Here is an 18,438-nt window from a genome sequence, read left to right as displayed (position 1 = left end):
CGCGCCGCTCGGCCACCGCCTCGCCGCCCTGCCCTCGTCGCCGGCCGCCGTCGCCGGATCCGGTGGCACCGCCCCTCTCCCTCGACTCCGGCGCGTCTCCGGCAAGCCCCCACCAACGAACCTCGAAGAGCATGCAGATCCAGATCCAGATCGGTTTAGGGTTGACTTTTGCCCTAGTTCCAGTATATTTTGCATTCTTCACCGCATCATAACTCTGCACCCGTGGCTCCGTTTTGGGCATGTAGCATATCAAATTGTTCATCTCGACGAGTACTTCATTTCATTCCATTGCACAATGTTCATTTGAGTTCATCTTGATGCCCTAAATGTTGTTGCAAGAGTGCTATACAATGTTAGTTTAAGATTCTTATCAGAGATTGGACATTTGTCATTTTTGCCATGATTGATGTGTGCCTCCTTTGAACTTGAGCCCTACATGTGTTTTGATGTATGCCATGCCATCTTTACAGGGGTGTATGCCATGTATTTTTGTGATCTTTGTGGTGACTAGAACAAGCATGCAAAGTAGCTCTCGTAATATTGCTGATTTCCGGGACTTAGAATTCTTCTAAGTCTTTGTCCTGTTAATATTTTTATGCCATGTATTCTTGTTGCTATAGAGTGATCCATGCCTCTTTTGAGCATGATCAGTAAGGATGTTTTGTAGATATTGTTGTGCTCTATCCATCCATGTCTTTGTTTGCAATTATGGAGCAACCTAGCTTGACTCAATCAAGCTCTACTTTTGCTATAAAATGTTCCTGGCAGAATGCTTACGTGTTAAGCATTATTGTCGAGGTTGTTGTAGTTGATCCATGCATGCTATGAGGTTGTTCTTGCCATGTTTAGCTTCTATGCCATGTCTACTTGCTGGGTGTATGCTTAGTTTGTCATGCAATGCCTTGTGGTGAGTGCATCGAGCTTGCAAACATGCCTACTTGATATCTGTTTTGCCATGATTCCAGTTTTCTACTAAGTCTGAATCTGTTAATGAAAGTTGCTATGTTCACATGGTCGCCATTGTATTTTCTGATCCCTTTTGGCTTATGGCCAGTAAGAGACTTTTGTTGTATGCTTTGAGTAGCTTCATGCCATGCCTTGCTTTGCCATGATATGTTACTGTAGCATGTTGTTATCTTGCTCTAAACATTGCTTCCTGATGTTAAATTCCTGACATGTTATTGTCACCAAGTCTGAAACCTGATATCTTTTGCACTTTTGCCATGCTTGTTTGAACCTGCTATTGAGTGAATTAGCCGTAGCTCAGTGTTCATCTTTTGTCAAGCATCTTGAGTGGATCACTTCCATGTGCTTTGTTGTTATGTTAGATGCAGTAGCTTGTTGTTCTTGATGCATTTAGATGGCCTCGTGCTGTTAATCGCAGATCGGTGCCATTTTTGTTTTGCTTGCCATTTGCAAACCGTGCATCCGAATTCGGTGATCTTTATATCGATTTCGACCGAAATCAACTCCCCTTTCTAGTGGCACACTTGGTTTTCCAAGTTGAGGTCAGGTTCAATCTTTCCTTTCCAAAACATGCATATGCATTGCATATCACATCTCGCATATCATGCCATGTTTTGCATCATGTTGTTTGTGCTTTGCACGTGATTGATTGTGGTTCCCTTTGCTTGTGTTCTTGCTTTGGGTAGAGCCGGGAGACGAGTACGTGATCGAGGAACCAGTTGAGTACGTTTACGAGGATCAAGCTAACGTCAACTCGAAGAACTTTGCAGGCAAGATAACCATACCCTCGAAATCACTTCTATCTTTGCTTGCTAGATGCTCGCTCTTTTGCTATGCCTATGCTATGATACCTACCACTTGCTTATCATGCATCCCATATTGCCATGTCAAACCTCTAACCCACCTTGTCCTAGCAAACCGTTTTTTGGCTATGTTATCGCTTTGCTCAGTCCCTCTTATAGTGTTGCTAGTTGCAGGTGAAGATTGGAGTTTGTTCCTTGTTGGAACATGTTTATTGTTGGGATATCACTATTATATCTTGTCTATTCTAATGCATCTATATACTTGGTAAAGGGTGGAAGGCTCGGCCTTATGCCTGGTGTTTTGTTCCACTCTTGCCGCCCTAGTTTCAGTCATACCGGTGTTATGTTCCTTGATTTTGCGTTCCTTACACGGTTGGGTTATAATGGGAACCCCTCGATAGTTTGCCTTGAATAAAACTCCTCCAGCAAGGCCCAACCTTGGTTTTACCATTCTCCACCTAGCCTCTTTTTCCCTTGGGTTCCGCGGACTCAAGGATCATCTTTATTTAAAACCCCCGGGCCAGTGCTCCTTTGAGTCTTGGTCCAAACTGAGTTGCCTGCGGGGCCACCTCGGGGAAACTTGAGGGTTGGTTTTACTCGTAGCTAGTCTCATACGTTGTGCCCTGAGAACAAGATATGTGCAGCTCCTATCAGGATTTGTCGGCACATTCGGGTGGCCTTGCTGGTTTAGTTTTACCATTGTCGAGATGTCTTGTAACCGGGATTCCGAGTCTGATCTGGTTGTCTTGGCAGAAGGAATATCCTTTGTTGACCGTGAGAGCTTGTGATGGGCTAAGTTGGGACACCCCTGCAGAGATTTGAACTTTCGAAAGTTGTGCCCGTGGTTATGGGCAGATGGGAATCTATTAATGTTCGGTTGTAGAAAACCCGAAACTTAACTTAATTAAAATGAATCAACAGAGTGTGTGGCCGTGATTGTTTCTTTTCGGCGGTGTCCGGGAAGAGAACACGGTCTCGTGTTATGCTTGAACGTAGGTTGTTCTAGGATCACCTCTTGATCATAGTTTATCGATCGTTCCCTTGCCTTCTCTTCTCGCTCTCTTTTGCGTATGTTAGCCACCATATATGCTAGTACTTGCTGCGGCTCCACCTCATACCTTTTACCTACCTATAAGCTTAAATAGTCTTGATCGCGAGGGTGTGAGATTGCTGAGTCCCATGACTCACAGATTACTTCAAAAACCAGATGCAGGGACCGATGATACCACTCCAGGAGATTCGACTGAGCTCAAGTGGGAGTTCGATGAGGACTCGGGATGATACTACGTTTCCTTTCTAGACGATCAATAGTGGAGCCCAGTTGGGGCGATCGGGGACTTTGTTGCATTTGGGGTCGTCTTTATTTTGGTTTCGTAGTCGGACCTTGATTGTATCTGGATGATTGTAATGATATATTTATGCTATTTTGTGACGTGGCGAGTATAAGCCAACTATGTACCTCTTTTCCTTATTCATTACATGGGTTGTATGAAGATTACCCCACTTGCAACATTGCTCACAATGAGGTTATGCCTCTAAGTCGTCCTTCAACACGTGGGAGATATAGCCGCATCGTGGGAGTTACAGCGAAGGCGCACGGCCATATCCTCCACTACCTCGATGGCCATTACGGGGCCAACTCCTTTTCACGGTCCATCATGTCGCCTAAGGAGAGGGCGACGAGGAAGGCTCCGCGGTAGGAGTGGCGCACCGTGACAAGTCCGTCAAGGAGGAGGTGTCGCCTGCGATCGCAAAGGCATGCAGCCATATCCTCCACTAACTCCGTGGTTGCAGCGGGGCTGACTTCTTGTCACGGGCCATCGTGTTGGCTGAGGAGAAGGGTCGAAGTGGGCGGCGCGGTAGGAGTGGTGCAACACAGCAAGTCCGCCAAGGAGGAGGTGTTGCCGACGATTGCAAGGACGTACGATCACCTCCTCCACTACCTCAGTGGTCGCGGCAGCGTCGACTCCTCATCACGGTCCATCATGCCAGCAGTGGAGAGGGAGGTGAGGTAGGCAGCACAGCAGGAGTGGTGCAACGCTGCAGGTCCGTCAAGGAGGAGGTGCCACCGGCAATCGCAAGGCACACAACCATGTCCTCCACTACCATAGGGTCGAGGCAATGTCGACTCCTCGTCGCGGGGCATCGTGTCGGATGAGGAGAGAGCAGCCAAGCAGGAGGCGCGGCAACAGTGGTGCAACGCGGCAATTCCTTCAAGAAGGATGCACGTGATCGCGAAGACGCGTTCACCTCCACTACCTAAGTGGCCACGGCGGTGCCGATTCCTTGTCATGGGCTATCATGTCGGCATAGGAGAGGGGCTGAGGCAGGCGGCATGACAGGAGTGGTGCAACGTGGCATGTCCGTCAAGTAGGCATCGTGTCGGCTAAGGAAAGGGTGGCGAGGCAGTCGGTAAGGAGTGGTGCATGAGAAGCGGAGCGGCTCCTCCGCAAGCGCCAGGCCGCGGTTGGGAAGGGTTGTCGTGCCTCGGCACCCTTCCGCCACTGGAAGGACTACCCCAACGATGACGACATGACAACAATGGTGTGGCCTGCCTGGGTGGTCACGCATACAAGGACACCTCCGCTATAAGTTAGCCTAGTTTTTTTTAAGTTTTTAGTTAAATGGACAAATGTCGTCCGTTTTATGTAAATTATATACAAACTTTAGGGAATTCCATCGTGTTTGGTTAAATTCATCCGGTTCATTCTAATTTGTTTTGAATGGATGGAAATACTATTGGACAGCCGACTACCAAATAACTATACGTGGGCCAGGGGAAGAAGATACTCCCTCCGGTCCTTTTTACTCCGCATATAAGATCTGTCTGAATTCAAATTTCATAAAGTCTGACCAACTCTATAGAAAAAATAACAACATTCACATTACAAAATTAATATAATTAGATGCGTCATGAATTTAGTCTTCCTATTGTATAACTTTAGTATTATAGATCTTGATATATTTTTTCATATAAAATGGTCAAACTTTATGAAGTTCGACTTGAGACCATTTTTATATGCACTGTAAAAAGGACCGAAGGGGGTATTTACAAAAACTTTGAAATGTACCTGCTCATACTTCATATATAAATATGATTATTGATTTTTTTCTCAAATTTTATGATGAGTTCCCAAAACGTAGTAATTTTTAGTTTTCAAAATAAATAAATTGTAAGACAATTGTCTTCAGTTCAAAATTGCAGCATATGTAGGAGGTGAAGAAGAGCAGTAGCAACGATCTGCAGTATGAGAGCGTGGAGAGGAGCAATAGAGAGGAAGACTAGGAGCCAAACAGCAATGGTGGAGGACTTCGCTGGGGATCAGATAGGCAGTTGTCCTTGTCTGATGGAATGTTTGTATAAAAAGTATGAGTAGGTACATTTCAAAGTTTTGTAAAGGAGTGATACAATTTGTGCCTTACTGAAGAAGGGGGCGGAGAATGTGTAGCAAACAGAACAACCAACACCAATTTGGAATCAAGTGTTGACACTTTACGACAGTCACACGTAGAAATCTTCTTATCCTAGTTATTACATGGACATAAAACAAAAGATAGCAAATAACACTAAAGAATTCATCACTTAAACTAGGCTCCACAATTTTAGATCGGTGACTTTTTCATTATCCATCGAACCTGCATGCAGAAGCAATATAGTAGTAAGTTTCATGTGCAAACTTTATACACCAGATTGTACACTATTTCCTAACGATGGTAAACTTGACATCCAACATCACAGAATGATAGTAAATTTGTGAACACATAGTACAGCTAGGTAAAATCGGTGAACACATAGTACATCACAAGCAGTAAATAGTATAACTTGTTGTCACCTCTTGTATGACAGTAGCTAGCAAGTTCATATAGTCCAATTGAATTGTTGATCGATTGAATTTTCATCATGATACAACACCGGCAGCAGCTGCCAAAGTTCAGCTAGTCCCAAACACCTAGAACCATATCATACAACCTGAATTGTTTGATCTGACCGTTCACTACAAGCAAAAATATTCTAAACATATGCCATACAAGTATACACAAAAATATTCTTTGATCTGTATACACTCTTGTACATTTGCTTTATAGGAATATAATCTTTGCCTTGTTCTTATTATTGATGTGCGCCATTCCTGGACAGAAATGTATTATTACCTTAGAAGAGTCATGTACATACATGTTCATATTTATGTTGCAAATTAGGGTCCTTGTTTTGAGTATGCTCACTTGTGTTGTCTTACTCCCATATATAGATGGACTCTATACTAAAAATATACTCCAACTTAAATTTTATTAGTTTAGCAGTGGATATGATAATAAGGGATCACATTTAGAAACAAAAGGGAGGAGGAGTACTAGGACTTTGTAGACTTTTTCTTAGGTCAACCAACTTTTTAGTCATCATGATTGACTGAATTACTTACCCTTTTCCTTGTGCAAATCCATGTCACATTTTTCAGTGACTTGTAGCCGATAATAAATGTTGCAAAAAATCGCCAACGTTTGTGATTGCAGGTACACAAGGAAAGACTCAAGCTGGGGGAGGTCACACCGTTGAGTGAGATACTATTATGTGTTGGTCATGGTGCACTCACGTTAAAAAAATTGTTTCTTTGAATATTTACAATCCCAAAACTCTTGAGTATTTATGAAACTTCAACTATAATATCTAACTTTGCTTACACTATATTCCCTGAATATTTGTATCAAATATTCCCTGTAAAAACTGAATTCACAGATGAATGTTTACTCAATGCAATGCTTACACTCCATTCCCAGAATATTTCAAGCATTCGCTATACAAACTGAATTCATTGATGAATGTTTAGTTAGTGCAACATTTAAAATGTATTCCTATACAGATTTTGTTCAATCCCCGACCAACCGAACAACAATGAAGTGGACCGCGATTAGGAGGGATAGGGGATAAACCCCAACAAGAATTAAAGTGACAGACATAGGTTTCACTCAAACTACACGGTGATCAACTCCCTGTGGGGAAAAAATCCCAAACAACTAAACACAACCCAGGTGGTACAGTATATCTCTGAAATTGAAACAAGCCTGAAGCTCCTCTCTCTCCTATGATTTGATCGCAAAGACAGGGGAATGGATCCATCTCTCCTATCTGACAGTCCATCCGCTTCATTATCTACCAAATCACATCCCACGGCCATTTCTCGAGGTGGCCACGAATAAGGTCAGTGGATGAGAGGAGACGGGAAGGAGGAAGGGAGGGAGGGTTACCTCGGAGGCCAGTATCGCCTATACACGGTGAGGGAGAAGAAGGGCGGCCGGAGGAACGGCGTGCCGCCGGCGGGTGATACGTCTCCAATGTATCTATAATTTTTGATTGCTCCATGCTATATTATCTTCTGTTTTGGACTATATTGGGCTTTATTTTCCACTTTTATATTATTTTTGGGACTAACCTATTAACCGGAGGCCCAGCCCAGAATTGCTGTTTTTTGCCTATTTCAGTATTTCGGAGAAACAGAATATCAAACGGAGTCCAAACGGAATAAAACCTTCGGGAACGTGATTTTCTCACCGAACATGATCTAGGAGACTTGGACCCTACTCCAAGGATTCAAAGAGGCGGTCACGAGGGTGGGGGCGTGCCCACCCCCCTCGTGGGCCGCTCGGTGCTCCACCGACGTACTCCTTCCTCCTATATATACCTACGTACCCCCAAACAATCAGAACAAAAGCCAAAAACCTAATTCCACTACCGCAACTTTCTGTATCCACGAGATCCCATCTTGGGGCCTGAGGGAGTCCTGGATTAGGGGTGTCCGGATGGCTGGACTGTACCTTCAGCCGGACTCCTGGACTATGAAGATACAAGATTGAAGACTTCGTCCCGTGTCCGGGACGGACTTTCCTTGGCGTGGAAGGCAAGCTTGGCGATACGGATATGTGGATCTCCTACCATTGTAACCGACTTTGTGTAACCCTAACCCTCTCCGGTGTCTATATAAACCGGAGGGTTTTAGTCCGTAGGACAACATATAGAACAACAATCATACCATAGGCTAGCTTCTAGGGTTTAGCCTCTCCGATCTCGTGGTATATCTAGTCTTGTACTACCCATATCATCAATATTAATCAAGCAGGACGTAGGGTTTTACCTCCATCAAGAGGGCCCGAACCTGGGTAAAACTTCGTGTCCCTTGCCTCATGTTACCGTCCAGCCTAGATGCACAGTTCGGGACCCCCTACCCGAGATCCGCCAGTTTTGACACCAACATTGGTGCTTTCATTGAGAGTTCCTCTGTGTCATCGCCGTCAGGCTTGATGGCTCCTACTATCATCGATAGTGATGCGGTCTAGGGTGAAACTTGTCTCCCCGGACAGATCTCTGTCTTCGGCGGCTTTGCACTGCGGGCTAATTTGCTTGGCCATCTGGAGCAGATCGAAAGCTACGCCCCTGGCCATCAGGTCAGGTTTGGAAGTTTAAACTACACGGCTGACATCCGCGGGGACTTGGTCTTCGACAAAGTCGAGCCACTGCCGAGCGCGCCGCACTGTCACGACGGGCATGATCTAGCTCTGCCGCCGAACAGTGCCCTGGAGGCCGCACCCGCATCGGCTTCGACCCTTAATTCGGAGCCAACTGCGCCGATCGAGGATGGGTGGTTGGACGCCGCCTCGGGGGCTGCGATCCCAACGACGATCGAGCCGAACACCAGCCCCGCACTCTGCGAGACTCGTGACTCCAAGGAGCCGGACTCCTACCTGGACTCCGAACCTTCCGTGCCCCTGCTGATCGAATCCGATTGGGCGCGGATCATGGAGTTTACCGCCGCGGACATCTTTCAGCACCCGCCCTTCGGTGATATTATGAAATCACTAAAGTCTCTCTCTTTGTCAAGAGAGCCCTGCCCAGATCATGGCCAGCAGGATTTGGATGCGGAAGACGAAGAAATTCGACGTCCACCCACCACCCACTTTGTAGCCACTGTCGACGATTTAACCGACATGCTCGACTTCGACTCTGAAAACATCGACGGTATGGACGACGATGTGGGAGGCGAAGAAGAACCACCGCCGACAGGGCGCTGGACGCCCACCTCATCATATGACATATACATGGTGGACGCACCAAAAGATGACGACGAGGAGCGGAAGGACGCACCGAAGGCTTGTTCCCTCGAGAAGCAGTCAAAGCGGCGATGCAAGCGCCGCCCCAAATCCCGCCTCGACAGAAATAACGATCACACAGACCCAGCGCTGGAGCAGGGCGAACCACTGCCGGACAACGGCAATCCGGATAATCAAACCGAACAAACAAATTCTATCAAGGATAATAATCCGGACGACATAATGCCAGACAGGCACTCGGAGCAGCAGAATGCCCTAAAAGGCTTGTTGCCACTGCGAGGAGTCTTAAAAAGCAGAAGCAAAGGCTCAAGGCTGCGCAAGACACACTCCAAATCAGATGGAGTAAAATACTCAACACAGCAGCGAGGTACGGCGACAATCGCCCCTCCAAGAGCTACCCAAAGCGGAAGCTTCTACCTGAATTCGATGAGGAGGCCTCAGACCCCCCACAACCAAACATCAAAGCAGCCACCTGGTCGGATAGATGACCCCTCTACCAACACAGAGCGGCATACAACGCCACTCACAATACAACACGCGACCCATGCGAGGGCTCGCACCCAAAGGACGGCGCAAAAAGATCCATCTATGGACCACGCAAGCGCGCCCCAGCATACAATGCAACACAACAAACATCCGAACAACGTGGTACACCCAGCTACAGGGGTGCCGCACACCCCCTATGTTTCACCAATGAGGTGCTGGACCATGAATTTCCAGAGGGATTCAAACCCGTAAACATAGAGACATACGATGGAACAACAGACCCCGGGGTCTGGATTGAGGACTACATCCTTCATATCCATATGGCTCGAGGAGATGATCTCCATGCCATCAAGTACTTACCCCTCAAGCTCAAAGGGCCATCTCATCACTGGCTTAAAGGCCTCCCCGAAAGCTCCATTGGAAGTTGGGAAGAGCTCGAAGACACCTTTCGGGCAAATTTTCAAGGGACTTATGTCCGACCTCTGGATACGGACCATTTGAGTCATATAACTCAATAGCCCGGAGAGTCAGCCCGAAAGCTTTGGAACAAGTTTCTTACTAAAAAGAACCAGATTGTCGACTGTCCGGACGCCGAAGCCTTGGCAGCTTTTAAGCATAGCGTCCGTGACGAATGGCTCGCCAGACACCTCGGCCAAAATAAGCCGAGAACGATGGCCGCATTAACAAGCCTCATGACCCACTTTTGCGCGGGTGAGGACAGCTGGCTAGCCAGATGCAGCACCAGCGACCCCAGTACATCTAAAGTTAGAGATGGAAACGGGAAATCACGGCGCAACAGCAATAACAAACGCCGGAATAAAGAAGACAGCACGAAGGGCACGGCAGTAAACGCCGGATTCAAAAGCTCTCGGCCAGGTCAACAAACGCCGCCCTCTAAAGGCACCAGGGATGAACTGTCCAGCCTCAACAAAATTCTGGACCAAGTATGTCAGATCCATAGTACCCCTGGTAAACCTGCTAATCATACCCACAGAGAATGTTGGGTCTTCAAGCAGTCCGGCAAGCTCAACGCCATACACAAGGGGGAGGATACACCAAGTGAAGACGAGGACGAGCCTCCCAAGAAAGACACTAGGGAACAAAAGAAATTTCCACCAGAAGTCAAAACAGTAAACTTGTTACATGTGATCAAGGGAAAAAACAATGCGGCACTCCCAGGAAAATATACCCAAGTGCCTGTCACCGCGAAGTCCTTCCACTGGTCGTCTCAACCGATCACTTTTGACCATCGCGATTACTCAGCAAGTATCCGACGCGCAGGATGGGCTGCCCTGGTATTAGACCCAATAATTGGCGGATATCAATTCACACGAGTCTTGATGGACGGTGGCAGCAATCTAAACCTAATATATCAGGATACAATCCGCGGGATGGGGTTAGACCCAACAAAAATTTGCCATAGCAATACTACCTTTAAAGGAGTAACGCCAGGCCTAGGGGCTCGTTGTACGGGCTCCCTCCTACTACAAGTTATATTCGGCTCCCTCGATAACTTCCGTCGCGAGCATTTAACCTTCCACATCGCTCCGTTCCAAAGTGGCTATCAAGCACTGCTCGGACGTGAAGCTTTCGCTCGCTTTAAAGCAATACCACACTACGCCTCCCTCACACTCAAGATGCCCGGTCCACGTGGCATCATTTCAGTGAATGGAAATATCAAGCGATCTCTGCGCACTGAAGAGAGTGCGGGTGCCTTGGCAGCCGCACACTAAATGTGCCTGGACTAGAGAAAGCATCCAATAGGTCGTCAAGACCTCAGACACAACTAATCAAGTCTGGCGCCGCTATTTATACCGAATAAATGGTCACACCCCTATTTGTCAATACAAGGGGCTCAACACGCGCAGACAAGTGGCAATTTTTTCTCATCTTGAATTATACATGGTTTCTTTAAAAACTATCTTTTTGCATGACAACTTTTTCACCTAAGTTCCTCTCTTTTACAGACGATCATCGTGCTACACTCGTCCAGGATACGGCACAACGGAGACACAGGCGCAGACGTGCAACAGGGACCCGCTCCAAGGATTCTTTTTAGATTAAGACCCTGCGTAAACCTTTTTTACTGTCTCTTGTTGATACATATCCACCGTTGCAAAGGATGCTAACGTCTTGGCATGTGGCCATGCCAGAACAATGCACGTACCTGGACACAAGGGGCTTCTTACAAAGGCCATTATTTAGGCCCGGTTTATACCACAAAGACCGAATACCTTAGGGAGTGTTCGGCGTTGTGAGTTTGGCCCTATATGCATCAGCTCCGAATCATTGTCTTTGGTCAAATGTTGGGTTTGCCCGGCTCCTGTGTTTTGGTGCCTTACGTTCCGCTTTACCGGCTAAGGTAGCACCAGGAGAACTACTGCGATTGTGCCCTGGTTCATCCGGACGAGCACCTCAGTAGAGAAAGCCGAAAACTGATTGTCATGATATAGCGTGAGACTGGTCAACCACTCGATGACATGTTGGAATGTTAGAATTCCTCCGCCTTAACGAAGGGCCGTTTTTTGGCCAGGCATGTATGCACCCCGGGATCGGGAGAGTGCGGAGCCACCAGGGGCTATCTAGTAGCCCCACTGTCAAACTCCTATGGCTAAGTGAAAGTGCTAAGGCATTATAGTCCGGTTGCCTCGCTCGCTCCGCTATCACCTCCTTAATAGGACCAAGACGTTGGGTTAAGTGTGAGCGCGTGTTTTTTGCGAGCACCTCCACATTATATGCGTGGGGGTTGAAGCCGACGGCTGCAATCTTTCAGGTTATACACATGTATACATAAACGGCCGCCCAGGAGGCATCATATTACTTTCAGGCAAAAGTATAAAAATAGCCTTATAAAAATTTATAAAAGAATTTCGCTTACAATGAGATTACATATCACTCAAACATAATATTTTTTTAGCACTTGGTCTCTATCAAACGAGCACCCTCAAGAACTTCTTCAATGTAGTGCTCAGCAGCCATTCGGCCTATGGCCGAATCCCGCGCTGGAAGAGTGGTAGCATCCATCTCCGCCCAATATGCTTTAACACGGGCAAAGGCCATCCATGAGCCCTCTATGCACGCCGACCTCTTCATCGCATTAATGCGCGGCACCACGTCAAGGAACTGCTACACCAAGCTGAAATAGTTGTTCGGTTTTGGCCTTTCCGGCCATAGCTGATCCACAACAGACCTCATGGCGAGTCCGGACAACCTATTCAGTTCGGCCCATTCGGCTAATTGGTCAGTCAATGAAAGCGGACGCTCGGGAGAATGGTATTGTGTCCAAAACAGCTGGTCCACTTCACGGTCCGTCTGACCCTGGAAGTACTTGGCCGCATCAATAGCGCTTGCCGCCAAATCCATATACACATCCTCCGAACTCCATAGCCGATCCAGAGGGGCATACTGTGGATCTCCGAACTTCCTCCGCAACATAAAGGATTTCCCATCTACAATATTCCCGGCTTCCTATAGCTCCTCCTTCTTCGCCCTCATAGCAGAGCGGATGTCTTTTCTCCTCGCAGCAGCCTTCTCAAGGTCCGATGCCTTCGCTAGGTTTTCCTTTTCAAGAACCCGGCAACGGTCGGCGGTGGCTTTTAATTCTATGGCCATCTTGGCCATCTTATCTCGGCTCTCTCCATGCGCGGCCTTCTCGGCTTTCAACTCTTCGGCCGCCTTCAAAGCAGCCGCATTACCAAACCTCGCTTGTTCCTTGGCTCGGGCAAGTTCTTCCCGCAAGGCTTCAACAGTGGTAGCTCCATCTACAGTCACAACATATTAAAGATACTGGCATCATGCTGCTCTTACTATGTGGCGTTTACCAGATAATGACACTTACCCTGTGCCTCGTCAAGCCTTTTGTTAACAAGCTCGATGTCGGCGCCTGCCGCATCCAACTGCCATTTTAAATGGGCAAACTTGCTAGTCCGGCTAGCCACCGGAGCTTCCATCACCTGCACATAGAGGCAGTATAGTTATTACCTGGGAATATGATCCTCTGTTCGTCGTCGTTTCCGACGACAACCAGAGTCTCAGGGGCTACTATCTACATAGGGCACACCTAGCATGTGCAGGACTATCATACATTATTTTACGTACCTCAAAGCCTGTCAGTAGACTCATAAAAGCTTCATGATATCCACTTTCGGCGGACGAGATTCTCTCCATCACCGTATTCATCAGCATACGGTGTTCATCTCAGATGGCCGCTCGCCCCACCAACTCCCTCAGAACATCCGATCGCACACCAGACGGTGCCGGACTCTTTTGTTTGCTCTCTTCGGGAGCCGGACACTGGGAGCTTCGGGGGTCATTGGGATTATCTTCTGGCCTCATCGGACTCGGAGAGGCCCTCCGCTACGACACTTCGGGGTTGCCCGCTTCTAGAGTGGAGGAGTCCAGAGGAGGCGTTTTGCTCTCCATCATCTCTGGAAGAAGATCCCCGGAAGACGAGCTCATTTGAGAGGGGCTAAGGCCCGAACTGCAAAGATATATGCAGTGGTTATTTTCTCAGAAGAAAAAGATGGCATACATGTACTATTAAAGTATTACGGGTCACTTACGACTCACTGGAGAATTGATCCCCCCGCGGACTTTGTGCGGCAAAAGCACCCCCCAAGGTAGGACCCTCTATGGGAGACTTCTTCTCCCGTTTGGAAGCTTCGGCTTCCGAATCCCCGGGCGCAGTCCTTTTCCTCCTCCGGTCGTCTTCCTTCATGGAGACGCTCGCTCCCTCGGTTAGAATGGGCAGTGTTGGGGCCCGCATTCGCCCGTGTTATCCTCCCCAGTATCTTCCTTCAAGGGCTCCGGGCAAGGTGCGACCTAGAGCATCTTTTCCAATACCGGATTGTCCAAACCCTCAGGGAGGGGGCCGAACACTGAATCAACTTCGCCTTTGTTAGCCAGTCCTGGTCAAAAAGAGAACTCTTAGAAATAACTTCATAACAAATGAGAGGTAGTATGTTCGGCCGGAAGATTCCTTACCTGTTCGGCGGCGCGGTTACTGCTCAGGCCCACGTCCTCGGTGATTTCTGGACACTCTACCTGAGGTCCGAAGAATGACTTGTACATCTCCTCATGCGTCAGGCCGAGGAAATTTTGAATGACACGCGGTCCCTCGGGATTGAACTCCCACAAGCGAAGGGGCCGGCGTTTGCAAGGCTGGACTTGACGAACCATCATAACTTGTATTACCGCAACCAAACTAAAATCTCCATTGAAGAGATCTCGAATGCGGCTTTGCAGTATAGGCACGTCCTTGTCTAGACCCCAACTCAGACCTTTGCTGATCCATGACATCAGTTGTGGTGGAGGGCCTGAGCGGAAAACAGGAGCGGCCGCCCACTTGGCACTTCTAGGAGCCGTGATGTAGAACCACTCCTGTTGCCACAATTCAGACACCTCTAGAATGGAACCTTTGGGCCATGGAGCTCCCGTCATCTTGCATATTGAGGCACCTCCGCACGCTGCATGTTGCCCCTCGATCATCTTCGGCTTTACTTCAAAGGTCTTGAGCCACATGCCAAAGTGAGGGGTAACCCGGAGGAAGGCCTCACACACGACAATAAATGTCGTGATATGAAGAAAGGAGTCCAGAGCTAGATCATGGAAATCTAGCCCGTAATAAAACATCAAACCCCTAACGAAAGGATCCAGAGCAAGGCCTGGACCTTGAAGGAAGTGGGAGACGAACACGACGTTCTCGTTGGGTTCGGGGGAGGGGACGGCCTGCCCTCGGGCAGGCAGCCGATGCGAAACCTCGGCGATCAAATATCTGGCCTCCCTCAACTTTTTGATGTCTTCTTCCGTGACGGAGGAAGGCATCCATCGGCCTTGAAGGCTAGATACGGACATGATTGAAGGTTCGGAGCACCTGACCTGAACTTTGGGTGTTTGAGCTTGAGGTGGGGGAAGGATTCGATTGAGCACGGGAGGGAAAAAATAAAAGCCTTGTCCCTTTATAAAGAGGGTGAATATCAAGCGTCCTCTCCGTGGCCGTTTGGGCTTGCCTATAGTCTAGGAGTCCTAGAAGCGGTTGGGTTACCCACGCCCGTATCAATGAGAATCCCGGAATAAGGGTACACGATCTCTACTTTAACAATACATGCCAAGGAAACCGCCTCGCATGACACGCTGAGGTGGGACAATAAAACGATTCAAATAAAGGCTTGTCCGTGGTGCGATGTCACACTACGGAATACGTCAGCAGATTAGATTTGTGTAAATATTATTCTCTCTATGGCAATATGTGGAAACTTATTTTGCAGAGCCGGACACTATCATTGTGTTCAAAATCTTCTATGAAGTACTTGGAGGAGGAACCCGCCTTGCAATGCCGAAGATAATCTGCGCGCCGGACTCGTTGTCATTGAAGCCTGGTTCAGGGGCTACTGAGGGAGTCCTGGATTAGGGGGTGTCCGGATGGCCAGACTATACCTTCAACCGGACTCCTGGACTATGAAGATACAAGATTGAAGACTTCGTCCCGTGTCCGGGAGGGACTTTCCTTGGCGTGGAAGGCAAGCTTGGCGATACGGATATGTGGATCTCCTACCATTGTAACCGACTTTGTGTAACCCTAACCCTCTCCGGTGTCTATATAAACCGGAGGGTATAGTCCATAGGACAACATATAGAACAACAATCATACCATAGGCTAGCTTCTAGGGTTTAGCCTCTCCGATCTCGTGGTAGATCTACTCTTGTACTACCCATATCATCAATATTAATCAAGCAGGACATAGGGTTTTACCTCCATCAAGAGGGCTCGAACCTAGGCAAAACTTCGTGTCCCTTCCCTCCTGTTACCATCCAGCCTAGACATATAGTTCGGGACCCCCTACCCGAGATCCGCCGATTTTGACACCGACAGGGCCTGTTCTGGAGCTCCGCCGGAGAGGGCCATCATCACGGAGGGCTTCTACATCACCATAGCATCTCCGATGAAGTGTGAGTAGTTTACCTCAGACCTTCGGGTCCATAGTTAGTAGCTAGATGGCTTCTTTTCTCTCTTTGGATCTCAATACAAAGTTCTCCCCCTCTCTTGTGGAGATCTATTCAATGTAATCTTCTTATTTTTGCGGTGTGTTTGTTGAGATCGATGAATTGTGGGTTTATGATCAAGTCTATCTATGAATAATATTTGAATCTTCTCTGAATTCTTTTATGTATGATTGGTTATCTTTGCAAGTCTCTTCGAATTATCCATTTGGTTTCGCCAACTAGATTGGTAGTTCTTGACATGGGAGAAGTGCTTAGCTTTGGGTTCGATCTTGCGGTGTCCTTTCCCAGTGACAGAAGGCACGTATTGCGTCGTTGCCATCGAGGATAACAAGATGGGGTTTTATTCATATTGCATGAGTCTATCCCTCTACATCATGTCATCTTGCTTAAGGCTTTACTCTGTTTTTAACTTAATACTCTAGATGCATGCTGGATAGCGGTCGAAGAGTGGAGTAATAGTAGTAGATGCAGAATCGTTTCGGTCTACTTGTCATGAACGTGATGCCTATATACATGATCATGCCTAGATATTCTCATAACTATGCTCAATTCTGTCAATTGCTCAACAGTAATTTGTTCACCCACGGTAGAATACTTATGCTCTTGAGAGAAGCCACTAGTGAAACCTATGGCCCCCGGGTCTATTCTCATCATATCAATCTCCATCACTTTAATCTTGCTTTGCCTTTTACTTTGCCTTTACTTTTTACTTTGCGTCTCTATACCAAAAATATCAAAAATATTATATCTATCAGATCTCACTCTCGTAAGTGACCGTGAAGGGATTGATAACCCCTAATCGCGTTGGTTGCGAGTAGCTATCGTTTTGTGCAGGTACGAGGGACTTGAGCATGGCCTCCTAGTGGATTGATACCTTGGTTCTCAAAAACTGAGGGAAATACTTACACTACTCTGCTGCATCATCCCTTCCTCTTCGGGAAAATCCAACGCAAGCTCAAGAGGTAGCAGCGGGCAGGCTGGATGGGCAGCCAGAGGAGCAGGGGACAATAGTAGAGGAGTTGTAGCTTTCCTATTGCGGCCTTGCGGCTTCTAAATTCTTGGCTGCCCACAAAGCCGCCGCTCCCCTGTCCGTCGTCGCCTTCCTGCCGCCCCCTGTCCGTCCGCCTTCCAGCCTTTCCGCTCAGCGGGAGGAGATTGGATGATTGATTTGTGTCATACTAGACCTAGATCGATCCGGACTTGAAGGCGAATATCAATCTGGATCCGAGAATAAAAGTGGTGGACTTCGCACAATTTGGTTTTGCTTGGACGGTTAAACAGATTTTCGCGCCACATATCCGTAGAAAAAAAGTTTTTTGCGCCACACAATTGGTAGCAATGTGTCTACTTAATTTCTTTTTGTGCTGAATTAATTTTTTATTTTAAAATTTCTATTTTTTTAACACAATACATATGCAAGTGCTCATATACACGCGCATACACTCACTGCTTTGAATGCACACACGCACACTCTACCTCTATGAGCACCTCCAAAAGACTGAGCCGACATATCATCTTGAAATTTACGAAGTCGTCGACGGGAATGTCTCCTCCCACTGAATGCGCACTGCGAGAAATCCTGAAATAATTTCAGGATTAAATGCTAGTACCAGGATTTGAACCCTGGTGGACTGGGGATACCACAGTACCTCTAACCATCCAACCACATGTTGTCTACTTAATTTCTTTTTGTGCTGAATTAATTTTTTATTTTAAAATTTGTATATTTGTAGTCTTATAATAGATACAATTTGCAACCAATACATAGCAACAAATAAGATCTGTTGCACTACGACAGGGTCATGAGCCGCAAGCCTGCAATGCATATGCTACACCGCTTATATGCGTATCTACTGTGAATTTTGCGGCAAATAGTTAAAATGATGGAGAATACGTGTTGCTTTATAGGGGGTATCCTTGTAGTGAAATTGGAATCCATAATGCACCCTCGGTGAGAAATATTTATTCTTCACCCCCTCTATTTTTCCATCAATGTACCGTAATTTTACGTTTCGTAAGTTTTGTCTTATTTCCGACGCAAAAAGGGACCGTAAGAAAATATATAATCGCCGTAAAATAT

The sequence above is a fragment of the Triticum aestivum genome, chromosome 3A (genome assembly GCF_018294505.1).
Source record: "Triticum aestivum cultivar Chinese Spring chromosome 3A, IWGSC CS RefSeq v2.1, whole genome shotgun sequence".
Lineage (NCBI taxonomy): Eukaryota > Viridiplantae > Streptophyta > Magnoliopsida > Poales > Poaceae > Triticum > Triticum aestivum.
This window is presented reverse-complemented; position numbering follows the sequence as displayed.